A 12,480-nucleotide genomic window follows, 5' to 3' on the forward strand; every position below is an offset into this window, starting at 1 on the left:
GATGGGTAGATGGATGGATGGATGGTTGGATGGATGGATGGATGGACAGATGGATGGATGGATGGATGGATGGGATGGGTAGATGGATGGATGGATGGATGGATGGATGGATGGATGGATGGATGGATAGATGAGAGAGAGGAGGGAAGAGGATTGAGAACATGGCCAAGAGTGCAAGCTTAGGAGTCAAGCTGCCAGGTACTCTGCACCTCAGTTTCCTTTTCAGTTTATTTTTGACTCTTTTAACTTCCTTGGGAAGTTCAGGGAACTATATGCTATTTTACAGTTATTTAGTATGACCATGGAGTATAAAAAAAAAGGAACTTATAATAGGAATGAACCCTGTAAAAGCAGTAATAATACTTACAGTTGCAGTTGTTATGAAAACAGAATCCAAATGAGATAATACATATGAAAAACATATAGCACATTGCTCAATAAATGGAATCTACTGGGCACCTGGGTGGCTCAGTGGGTTAAGCGTCTACCTTCAACTCAGATCATGATCTCAGGGTCCTGGGATCGAGTTCTACATCGAACTTCCTGCTCAGTGGGGAGTCTGCTTCTCCCTCTACCCCTCCCCACTGCTTATGATCTCTCTCTCTCTAGAATAAATAAATAAAATATTAAAAAAATAAAATAAATGGAACCTATTAATATTAGTATCGTATACATATGTAAGTCAGATGCCAATGGGTGCCCTTGAGGACTGGATGAATATTAGCCCACCCTTGAATTCCTCAGCCTGGAATAGTCAAAAGCCCTCCTCCAATTTCCAGAACCTGCAGCCAACCTCCTCACGATGCTGTGTTCTCTGTGTCTGGGTGTGCTGTGCCAGGGCCTCCCCACCCTGCCTGCCCTCCTGCTCCATGCACTGCTGCCCCATTTCACTCTCACTGTCCCCACTCCCAGCAAGTTCATCAGACCCACGCCAGGCCAGACTCAAAGCCCAGGCCTTTCATTGACTGGCATGGGAAATCAAGTTACTTTAAGGCGGTTTATTGTTTTCTGAGTTTTTAGCTAAAGACTGGGGTAGGAGATATCGAGAGAACCAATGCAAGGCACACACCTGCCACCACCTCCCAAGCCACCCTTTCCATCTTCTTTTTCCCTCCGGCCGTGCTCCTGGTGGAAGTTCTCCCCAGCACCCACCCACCCTCAGAGCCCCTCATGATCTGAGCTTCTGCCCCTAGAGACTTTTCAAAAAATGTCTTATCCATGAGTGGGGCTATCTTCTTGAAATGAGCTCTGGAATGTTCTCTACCTCCTTACCTTCAGGCCTGAAAACAGGGAGGAGGAAACCCCATAAGATCACTTTTGGCATCTATACCTCCAACTGATACCGACCGCCACTACACTCTTCCTAAGGAATTCAAAGGGGCTCCTTTCAATTCCTCCCTGCTGTGTCCATCTGCTTGGATATGGGGAGAAGTTTGGTCCCCTTCTCCTCCAACCCCAATCCCTCGGCAGGGGCTCTATAATAGCCAAGGTCCCATGGAGGTCTTGTGAGCTGCGGGGATATGGTTTAGTTGAAGTTAGTTCAAATACAGCATCATTAGCATTTTAGGGTGACTTGAAATCGGGCACAATTGCAGCCCTGATCTTCTGTCATCCCACTTCCACCTAGAGGGGCAGGGACAGCCCTGTGCCTCTGACCTCACCCACTGGGAAGGCACAGTCTTCTGATAGGCACACTGCCCTGAGCAGCCAGCCTCCTGTAAGAAGAGATTGGGGCGACTACCAAGGCTTTGGTTTGGGTTTTGTTCTTCTGCATGGGACTGGAATATCTTCCTGCAATATTCTGGTTTGTAATAAGAAATACACATCTGGTCTTCATTTCTGTCCCTGTTTCTGGCACTGAGCTCTTAAAAACCCTTGGGATTTCCTGTGATGAGAGAGATAAGGGTATCTTTTGTTATATTAATGAGGTGACTTTGGGAAAGCCCCTAGAGGGGCACCTGGGTGGCTCAGTTGGTTAAGCGTCTGCCTTCAGCTCAGCTCATGATCCCAGGGTCCTGGGATTGAGCCTTTGTCGGGCTCCCTGCTCCATGCGGAGTCTCCTTCTCCCTCTCCCTCTGCCCCTCTCCCAGCCCGTGGCCCTCTCTCTCTCTCCCTCACCTGTGCTCTCTCTCTCACTCACTCTCGTTCTATCTCAAATAAATAAATAAAACCCTAAAAAAAAAAAAAAAGGAAAACCCCTAGATCACCTAAAGTGGGGGCTGGTTCCCAGGGGGAACGAACCAACCCAGAGATTAGAGTTTGGAACTTTCAGTCCCACCCCCACCCTATCCCCCAGCTCTGAGGAGGGGAGAGCGGCGAGAGGGTAAGTTCAATTGCCATTGGCCAATGATTTAATCAGTCATACCTATGTAATGAAACCACCTTAAAACCCCGAAGGACAGGGTTTGGAAAGCGTCCAGGTTGGTGAACCAGAGCACATCCACCACAAGGATAAAGCCTCCTTGTTTGGGACCTTGCCCTGTGTATCTCTTCATCAGGTTGTTGATTCGTATCCTTTAATATCTTCTGTAATAAACTGGTAATCTCGGGAGTAAAAAGGCTTCCTGAGTTCTGTGAGCCACTCTAGCAAATTAGTCAGACCCAAGGAGGGGCCGTGGAAGCCTCTAATGTGCAGCCAGGTGCTCGGGAACACCAAGGACGAGCTGGACTTGACCCTGGCGTCTGCAGTGGGGAGCCGTCTTGGGGGACTGGGCCCTCCATCCGACTGGAGTCTGCTGGTGACCCTGGGTAGTAGTGTCAGAGTTAGACTGAATTATAGTTCACCCAGCTGATGTCGCAGATTTGCTTGGTGGTGTGGGAACCCCCCCTTACTGGAATTGGGTGCAGATCATACTCGCTACGCTGCTGCCCTCTTATTTTCTGACCTAAGTGTCCGGAAAACCAGGGCAGAATCTGTGCAGCTTGGGACATTTCTCTTCAGACCTCCCCTCCCCTCTGTGCTGTATGCCTCAAGGGCCTAACTCTGCTTCCACTTCAAATTCAACACATCCAAACAGACACAGGTGGGGGACCCCTCCAACCAAATCTGATCCTTTTACAGTGTCCTATATCTCAGTGAGCGGCACTAGCATCCATCCAATCCGTAAGCCAGAAACCAAAACCTCATCTGACAGGGCCGTCTCCCTGACCCTCAGTAATCAGTTACCAAATCAGGGCAATGTCACCTCCAAACACTCAAACCTGTCCTCCTTTCCTCTTTTCCGCTACCACCACAGCTGCGCTGGGGCCCCAGCATCCCTCTCTTGGACCTGGGTGGCAGCTTTCTAGTTGTTCCTTTACATCCATTCAAGCCCCCTCCAGCCCCCTCTCTACCCAGGAGCCACACTTTTCGTCTGTCATGCACTACTTCTCATGTAAAGAATAAAGTTCTAAGAAAATGCGCATGTATCTGCACATTCGTGCAAGAAGAAATACAGCAAGGTTAAACCAAAAACGAATGGGATTGATTACCTACTGGGAGGAGGTGGGAAAGCTGTGAGAAGGGGCAATGGGAACAGGGTAGGAGGGAGAGGGAGGACGGTCCTTCTCTGAGTATACCTTTTCGCATAGCTCAGATTTTAGAACTGTGGTAATGTTTCACATATCCAGGAAATAAATATGTAAATGATAAATAAATAAGCAGGATGTGTGTGTTTGGAGGAGGAGGGGGGAAGGATCCCAAATGAAATACAAACAACATCAAATAAGCCTAATCATATTAAAGATGAATGTCCCACCACACTAAAGGGAACGAAGAAGAAAAGAACTGGTCTAACTTTGAAAAAAAAAAAGTACTTTGACTATGTGATTGCTTCATGAAAGGGACGTACATGCAGAACCACCTCCAAAGACCAAAGGAGCTCTAAGACCTGCTGACATGCCCAGCTTGACGAGAAATGGTTTAGTAAGGGGACTGAGGGGCAGAAGCATGTCTTGGACAGCTGCAAGACCCAAGACACGTAGGTCTCTGCAACCTCGACTCCATAAGACCTGCTTTTATTACTCTAGAGCTGGGAAGTATGTGCTGGTAGACCACCAGACAGGAAGTGTTGTATCTTCAGAGCAGATAAAGGCTATAATACCCCAAGGGTGCACTTAAGGGTGTCGTTAGACAAAAATGGAAGAATGTGGAAGCGGGGGCTGTACTGGAGAAGGCTTCAGGTCACAAAGCAGTCATCATGGCACATTGGTCCAAGACGGTGCGAGTCCGGTTCACACAATGATGTCAAAGGCTGAAGACAGATTCTCGTTGATGAAGGTGTGTTTCACATTTATGGGTTAGCCTTCTGAATTTACTTTATGTGTATTATAGGATCGGGCAAATAAGTAACTTTATTATGGATGAAAGCACTGGGTTTCTCACTGTTGGAGAAGAGAGATAAAAATAAGAAAACGAGGAAGACTAGAATAAACCTTGTGATTTTGGATTAGATTTGGAGGTAGCAATAAGAATTCATAAGTTTTTAATATATATATACAGACAGGGGCGCCTGGGTGCTATGGTTAATTAAGCATCCAACTCTTGGTTTTGGCTCAGGTCATGCTCTTGGGGTCATGGATAGAGCCCCAGGACGGGCTCCCCACTCAGCACAGAGTCCACCTGGAACTCTCCCTCCCTCTCCCTCTGCCCCTCCCCCCTTCCTCCACCCCCGTATACTCTCTCTCTCTCAAATAAAATAAATAGATCTTAATATATATATATAGACAGACAGGTAAGTATAGACAAAGATATAGATGTGTGTGTATATTTGCACATATATTTCCTGGTTCTGTTCATTGAAAGGGCTTAGAAACAATGATACCCCAGTCCCAATGAACATGTCTAGCACCCTGATCTCAGCTTCTTAATATAATTCCAAAAAAGGATCCAGGGGTCCTTAAAAAACTCCAGGGTGTGGGACACCTGGGTGGCTCAGTTGTTAGGCGTCTGCCTTCAGCTCAGGTCATGATCCCAGGGTCCTGGGATTGAGCCCCACATCGGGCTCCCTGCTCGGCGAGAAGCCTGTTTCCCCCTCTCCCACTCCCCCTGCTTGTGTTCCCTCTCTCACTGTCTCTCTCTCTCTCTGTCAAATAAATAAATAATATCTCAAAAAAAAAAGAATTGAAAAAAATTTTTAAAAGCCCAAAAAACTCCAGGGTGAGAACATAGAAAGAGCAAGAGGGGCCCCAACCATCTTGTGATGTCAAAAGTAAGGAAGTACTCAAACAATGGTGGGAGCTTGTCAGGACAGAATAGCCAATGTAAAGGGTCCTTCTGTAGCCAAATATGGAATAAGTTGAGCAACAAAAGAAATGATAATCATGAGCTATAACTCACAGAATAAAATAAATATACATGATTCCATACTGATATAAATAAATCATTGGATAAATAATTAAATGGGAGTTAAGAAACAACTCTTTGTTATAGTAGCTTTCCAATCAATATGTTGAAGGAATGATGGAAATAGAAAAATTACAGTTTGGCAGACACCATAGTAATAATTGTTGCAGGCAAAAATCATTAATATATGTTAAAATTAGTGGAAGAAAGTATGATGGGAAATAGGATTTTTGCGTAGTCGCAAGGTATCCTCCTGCAACTTATGTATTAATTGAAAAGGGAAAAACAGTAACTTTGCAATGAAAACACTTGGTAGACACAAGATGAATCAGTGATCAAAGCTAACATCACCAATTATGATGCATATTGATATCAAAGGCCTCCTATTACACTGCACGGAGAAGGACACAATGTCACGGTATTCTTGCCAGCAATGCACAACCTGAACTTAAACGTGAGAAAGCGTCAAATACCAATTGAGAGACATTCTACAAAAATAATCGGCCAGGATTCTTGAAGAGCACCCTGATGTTGAAAGACAGACTGAGGAACTGTCACACATTGGAGAAGATAAAAAGACATGACAAATGCATGCCATCTAAGATTCTGGGTTGGATCTTGCATTAGAAAAGGACATCCTGATTCACTTTTAATAAGTGTACTTATGTAACATGCTCACATTTGGGGAAGCTGAGTGAAGAGTATGTGGGAACTCTCTGAACTATTTTTGGAACTTTTTTAAAGTTGGAAAGTATTTAAAATTAAAAGTTTTGAGAAAGATTTTTTTTTTTTTAATAAAAACCTGAAGCAGTCATGACCTCGCTTCCCCACTGCTCTTAGGACAAGTCCAAAATTTTAAACATGGACTCCAGCCCCAGGCCATCCCTCCAGCCTCCCCTTTCCCCTCTCTGAGCTCCAGTCACTCCTGTAGTTCACGGAAATAGTCATTCTCTTCCCCAAGAGCATTTGCTAATAACTGTTTCATTAATGTCCACTCCTTCATTAGCCTAAGCCCCGTAAGACCAAAGACCACTTCTCTTTTTGGTCATCATTGTATACGCAGCACACAGTATGTACTCAATGAATATTTGTTGAATGGATAAAGGAATATGTGGTGGAATTGGGTGCAGGGTGCCACAAAGGCACATCGTTCCTACAGGTTAAAACAAAGATGAGACAATTCTGATTTACTATGTCTCAGGTGAACCGTTTAAATTTTTCTGGCTCTGCCCCATTCATATTGGGACTTGCAGGGTGGTAGGTAACCAGGTGTTTCGTCCTCTTGGTAGTCAGCCTTGAGAAGCAAATGTGTGGACATTGTCTTCACCGAAAGCCTGGGAATTTACTGAGGAACCCCCTAACCAAAGATGAAGAACTTCATCCTAATTTCCCAGGAACACACTCATGTCCCTGAAAGGTAGTAGAGAACAGGGTAAAAGGGTAGACTCTGGAGTCAGATCCCAGAGCTCATCTTGAGAATTGTAAGGATCGGCAACTTCTACTGAAGTTAAATATATACAAGACACAGAGGTAGGCACTTCACCCACACTATCCTGTTCAATCTGTACAACAGCCCTAGTAGAGGGGGAAACTGAGGCATAAACAGGTTAAGAGACTTGCCCCAAGTCACACAGCTAACAAGTGGTGTCAGGCCTTGAAGTCTGGCTGTTATACAAACTTCCTAAAATTGTCTTTTCTTTGCCATCTTCTCAAGGAGGTGAAAACTGTCCAGCCTCAGGAGATGTTCCAGTGCGAAAGGTCTCTTAAGAGCCCACTCCTGTGGCCTCTCTGCTCTGCTTGCCTGTCACATCAGGATAGGATCCTGCCCTTTTAACAGCATCTGGAGGGATCATCTCCACTGTTGAGCTTAACTGGTGAGTGACTACCCCGAGGAATTTGGGCCCAGGAAGATTGGGCACATGGTCAATAAAGAACCTTCTGGGTGGGCACCTGAGTTGCTTAGGAGGCAGGCAGACAGTCCACCCCATCTCTGGGTCTAGTTCCTTTCCTGGGGTTCATCTCAAAGAAGCGACTATCAGCTTATAGGAGGCTTGGGGCTGGTTTTGGCTTCCTGCTCATCCATGTTTGTGATCCTTTTCATGAACATCCAATGACCTGTCTTCCTCCCTTCATCCCCCTTCTCATGCTCCTGGTAGCATAGGTTGACCATGAACAAGTCTTCCTCATTCCTCAGGAGCTCAAACCTTTGGTTTCTTCTCCTTCAGCCTTGAAGAGGGGAAGCAGGGAAAGGTTCCAGCATATGGAGTGGAAGACCTGATTCTTCCATCACGTGGCTGCTGTGTGCTCTTGAGCAAGTCACGTCACATCTCTCCTACCTTCTTGATTCACAGAGTTGTGAGACTTACATGAGATACATATTAGGGAAGCACCAGGAGGTCTTTTCAAGGCTGTGCAGATGTTAGTAACTCTCCTTACCCCTCCGTGCTAGAACAGAGACCCAGAGTACTTCTGCACAGAGTTGCTGGCATGGCAGCTGCAGCCTGCCCAGTGAGAGGAAGCGTTCTGTGGCTTCGGCTACCCAGCAGCATTTAGACTACAGCTCGTCTCCAGGCCGCTGGCGTCCCTGCTGGATCCCACCGAGGCTGAAGACCTCCTTCCCTCCCATCCACTTCAACTAACATTTCAGATCTTCAGAGAGGCCTTTGCTGATGCTCCATCTAAAAATGACCCTCAATCTTTTCCTTCGTCATACCACACTTTAGTGCTCTGCCTAGTTCTCACCACTATCTCCTATTTTCTTACTTATTTGCTTTCTCTTTCCCTCACCCTCAACCAAAATTAAACTCTGTGAAAGCAGGGGCTTTGCCCATCTTGTAGAATAATTCTTGGCCCATAATAAGCATTTGACATTATGCCCCAAAACAAGCATTTAATAAACATATGGAAGGTGTACTCTGAAAGACAGGAGAGAGAGAGGGAGAGAGAGAGAGAGAGAGAGATTCTGGAAGCTAAAAAAAAAAAAAAGAGTTTTTAGAAGGAGACATGGTCAACAGTATCAAATGCCCCAGATACATCAAATATGACAATAACTAAAACATTTCTATTGGATTTGGAAATTTGGAGGTCACCAACAATCTCAGCAAAAGCAATTCTGGTGGAGAGTTGAGTATGGAAAGCTAACTTGAGAGTTGAGTAAATGGAAGTGAGACAGTGAGCGTAGATTTAAGCTTAGCTATAAAGGTGGAAGAAAGCTAGGGAAATTGACAGGTCATCAGGCTCAAGGAGGGTTGTTTTGTTTTGTTTTGCTTTTGCTTTGAGATGAAATAAATTGAGCATGATCATACGCTAGGAGGAAAAATTCAACAGAGGAAAAAATTAACTATGTAGGAAAGGTGATCATTATAGAACAAGGTTCTTGAAAAAAAGGGGGGTTGCAATCTAGTGAACAAGAATGAATTCTTCTTGGGGAGAAAGGTCAGCACCTTCTCTTCCAGGTCAGGGGAGGAGAAGGAAAGCATGGAGAGATGTAAAAAAAAAAAAAAAAAAAAAAAACACCGAACTTTATGGGCAGAGGCTGAGAAATGGAAGGAGTTCCCTCTTCATGGATTATATTTTCCCTTTTAATGTCAGTCGGTGATAGCAAGAGAAGTAGGGGAAGGGTAAGACACTTGATAAGAGAAAAGGTATAGAATGGCCATTGTAAGTAAGGATGAGAAATACAGTGCATTTGGAACGAAGACAGACAAGAATGTGTGGTGACACTGAGGTCTCAAATGAGGTCAGAGACTACCCATGTACTCTTAAGGAAAGTGTGAGTGTGCAGAGAAAGGAAGGTGGTGTGGGGTCATTCCAGGCTGGAGGGAGTACATGGTTGTCCTCAACCCTGGTGCTTTGACTGAGGTCCCCTGCCTCACCATTACACAGCTACCACATAAAAACACCCTAACAAAACACAACTGTTGTGCAGAAACAACTGCCCCAGTTTTCCACTCAGTTAAACTACATCCCCAGCTCTTCTCCCACCTTTGCCCATTCCCAGAACTTGTGCGGACCACTCCAGCATCCCGATAGTACCTGAAGTTGCTGTCAGTACCTGCAGGCTGCTGAAAGGGAACTTTAAGATATACCCTCGAAGCACTGAGGAGTTGGTACTATACTTCAGAGGGCAGAGAAGGCACATTCTGGAAATGGTCTGGGGTAAGCAGAACACTAACGCTGCCTTCCAGGGTCATCCCAGCCCCTTGACATAAGTGGGGGAGGGATGAAAAGTGGGGAAGCATGTTTCAACTGGGGCAGGAAGTAGGAGTGCTCTGTGAAATACTGAGAGTTTTACAACTCATAGAAGATGCAGGGGCATGGAACAAGGAACTGACTGGAATGCTCGCATCCAGGACCTCCGTTTGGGCACAGGCTGAGGGCCTTCCTAGGTGGTGTCCGTGTTCAAGGAGTTGGGATCTGCACATCATAACACAGGCTGGGGGGAAATTCTTCCCTCTCAAGTTTTCACTTCTCATTCCAGGTGGAGAGGAGGTGATTAACCCCTTCCTGAGACACGCAATTGCCTTCAAGGCTTGGAAGAATCTAACAAAACTCATTTTGTATCATTTACTGTAGTCAATGCCTTAACTTGTTGATGGGTGGATGGTTGATCTACATGAAATAACATGCAGTTTATGTCCAAACCTGAGAGAGAGAAAGAGACTTTCCACACAGACCTTTCAAACACTGTCTATGGGAGAGCTGAGGCTAAAATCAATATTTAACAAACATCTAAAGAACTTGACTTCTCATATTCAGGCTTTGAGTTGCAAGGAAGGGAGTTCCCAGTCTAATGGGGGAGACATAGATTGTGCCCTCAGAAAGCATTCCAATGTGAGAGCCATGCATGCAGATGAAAAGCACCACAGAAAGAGGGCAAATGAGCTCGATTTGGGTGAGGTACATAACCACTGAGGGAATGGGGAAGAGTGTTGATAGACGAAAGGGAGCTAACCGGAAGCAAAGGATGTTGAGCTCCATCTTTAAAGGATAAAGTGCTTCATCTGAGAAGCAAGCAGAAAAGAATTCTTTAACAGGCTTGAGTTTAGAAGGCGGGAAGGAAAAGATGTAAGAATCCTTTGTCCCGAAGAAAGGTAACTGTGTGTAGTCATTCATCGAATCCGTGTCATCCCTGGACGGGAAGCCCTGAGCAAAGACGTCATCATGTCAGCCCGTCCCCGGGTGTTCTCCCTCCCAGAGCAGGGCTGCTCTCTTTCTCCTGCACCGTTGCATTCAGAGCCACCCACAGACCGGAGGCTCTGGGCCGCCTCCCACCTCCGGAAGGGGCCAGAAAGAAAGGTAACAATGAGCCAATGTTTAGCTCAGGAGACAAAAGGCCCTTTGATAAGACCCTGGCCTTGGCGGACTCCTCAGCTCTGCAAATAAGCTTGGACTGCGTTCAGGAAAAACAGGAGCAGGAAGCCGTGGTCAGTGAGCAACCCCCTGTCCCTTCAGAGGCTCTGGCTGTGGTATGGACCCTACAGTTTCGGCCCTGGCCTGGAAGTCCTACTGTTCATCCCCTCTGATCAGGCCCTCCTCACACCCAGAAATTCCGTACTTGCTCTGATAATGATGGGAGCGGGGCCAGGTAGCCACGTGGAGAGAACCAGGACTTGCATCCACTCTGGACGGCCTGATGCTTGATGCTGGGATCAAGACCTGTCCTCGAGTTAGTCCCTGAGCCTGCATTTCTAGAGGGCCATCTCCTTGGCGAATCTGGTATTTCAGCTAATCACCTTTCCAAGGCAAAACGTGGAAAAGAAAACTAAGCAGGTGTGCAGTTCTGCAGGGAAACAGAGGTCCTGAGCAGGGGCAGTTGGCTTGAGAGGCCAGTGGGCTGGGGGCCACGAGGAGCCCCTCAGGGGGGGCTGGTGGGGAGGGCAGCCAGGCAAGGGCTCTTGGCCCAGACCCCAGGAGTGGTGCTGCCTACGCCTGCCTCACTATTCCCCAATCATGCTTTCTGACACATGCTTTCAAGTCCCTCCTCAAGCTGCGAGACGATCTTCCCTTCCTCCCCTGCCATGTTGCTTATCCTTCCAGACTTTTCTTGGGATAAATAGAAGACCCTCTCCCAGATTGGGCCATTTTATCCCAAGGAGTGCATTGTGAAATCAAATCTTCCAGCGCACCATTAGCATAAGCCTTTCTTCCCTTCTAAGTTGGGAAGGGGAGTGGAATGTTTCATAAGGCTTTAGGAGGAGAGGGGAGAGCCGAAGTTCGTCTAGTTTCGGGAATAGTTGGTCAGGAATGGACTGTGCTTACACATTAGCAACCATTGTTTGGGCCATATGAGTTTTTTCAAGGACATGGAGAGAAAGAGCTAGGGGCTTGTGATATTGTGATATGTAAGAAATATATATTTGGTCTTCACACAGAGCTCCTAAAGCCCTTGGAATTTCCTAAATGGTGAGAATAATAAAGGGGTTTTTGCTATGTTAATGAGGTGAGAATGGGGAGGTTAGGGGACTGTGGCCTGCTCAGAGAGGACAGGAAACTCCCTGCCCTTCCCCATACCTTGCACTTGACTGCTCCTGGTTTATATGGCCTTTGATAATAAACTGGTAATCTAGGAAGTAAAGTGCTCCTCTGAGTTCTGTGGGCTGTTCTAGCATATTTATGGAACCCAGAGAGGAGGTTGTTAGAAGCTCTGATTTACAGTTGATTGGTCAGAAGCACAGGTGACAAACTGGCCTAGTGATTAGCCTTGGACGTGGAGGAGCCTTGGGGACTGAGCCCTTAACCTGTGGGATCAGATGCTATTGATGTAGAAATGTTGGGGTTCAGAGCCGACGGCCAAGAAAGAATTCTTGAGATGTCTTCGGTGCAAAAAGGTGGTTTTATTAGGCACGGGGACAGGACCTGTAGGCAGAAAGAGCCGCACTGGAGTTGTGAGGAGTGACTGGTTATATACTTTCAAGTTGGGATGGGGTTAGGGATAGAATAAGTCTCTAAGGAATTTGGAAGCAAGGTTTCCAGGACCTCAAGGGGCTAGCTATTGTTAGGAAAAAGTCATTTACTACAGTCTAGTAAAACCTGAGTCATGAGACCCTTCAGATGTAGATCAGTGGGTCATATGCTTGGAGGATGATTGCTAACATGTATCTTGAGGGGTAGAGATAAAGGAAGTTTCCAAAGGAATTTTTATATGTCAAAGAAGA

The sequence above is a fragment of the Callorhinus ursinus genome, unplaced genomic scaffold (genome assembly GCF_003265705.2).
Source record: "Callorhinus ursinus isolate GAN/ISIS: 27379988/994484 unplaced genomic scaffold, GSC_fseal_2.0 scaffold57, whole genome shotgun sequence".
Classification (NCBI taxonomy): Eukaryota; Metazoa; Chordata; class Mammalia; order Carnivora; family Otariidae; genus Callorhinus; species Callorhinus ursinus.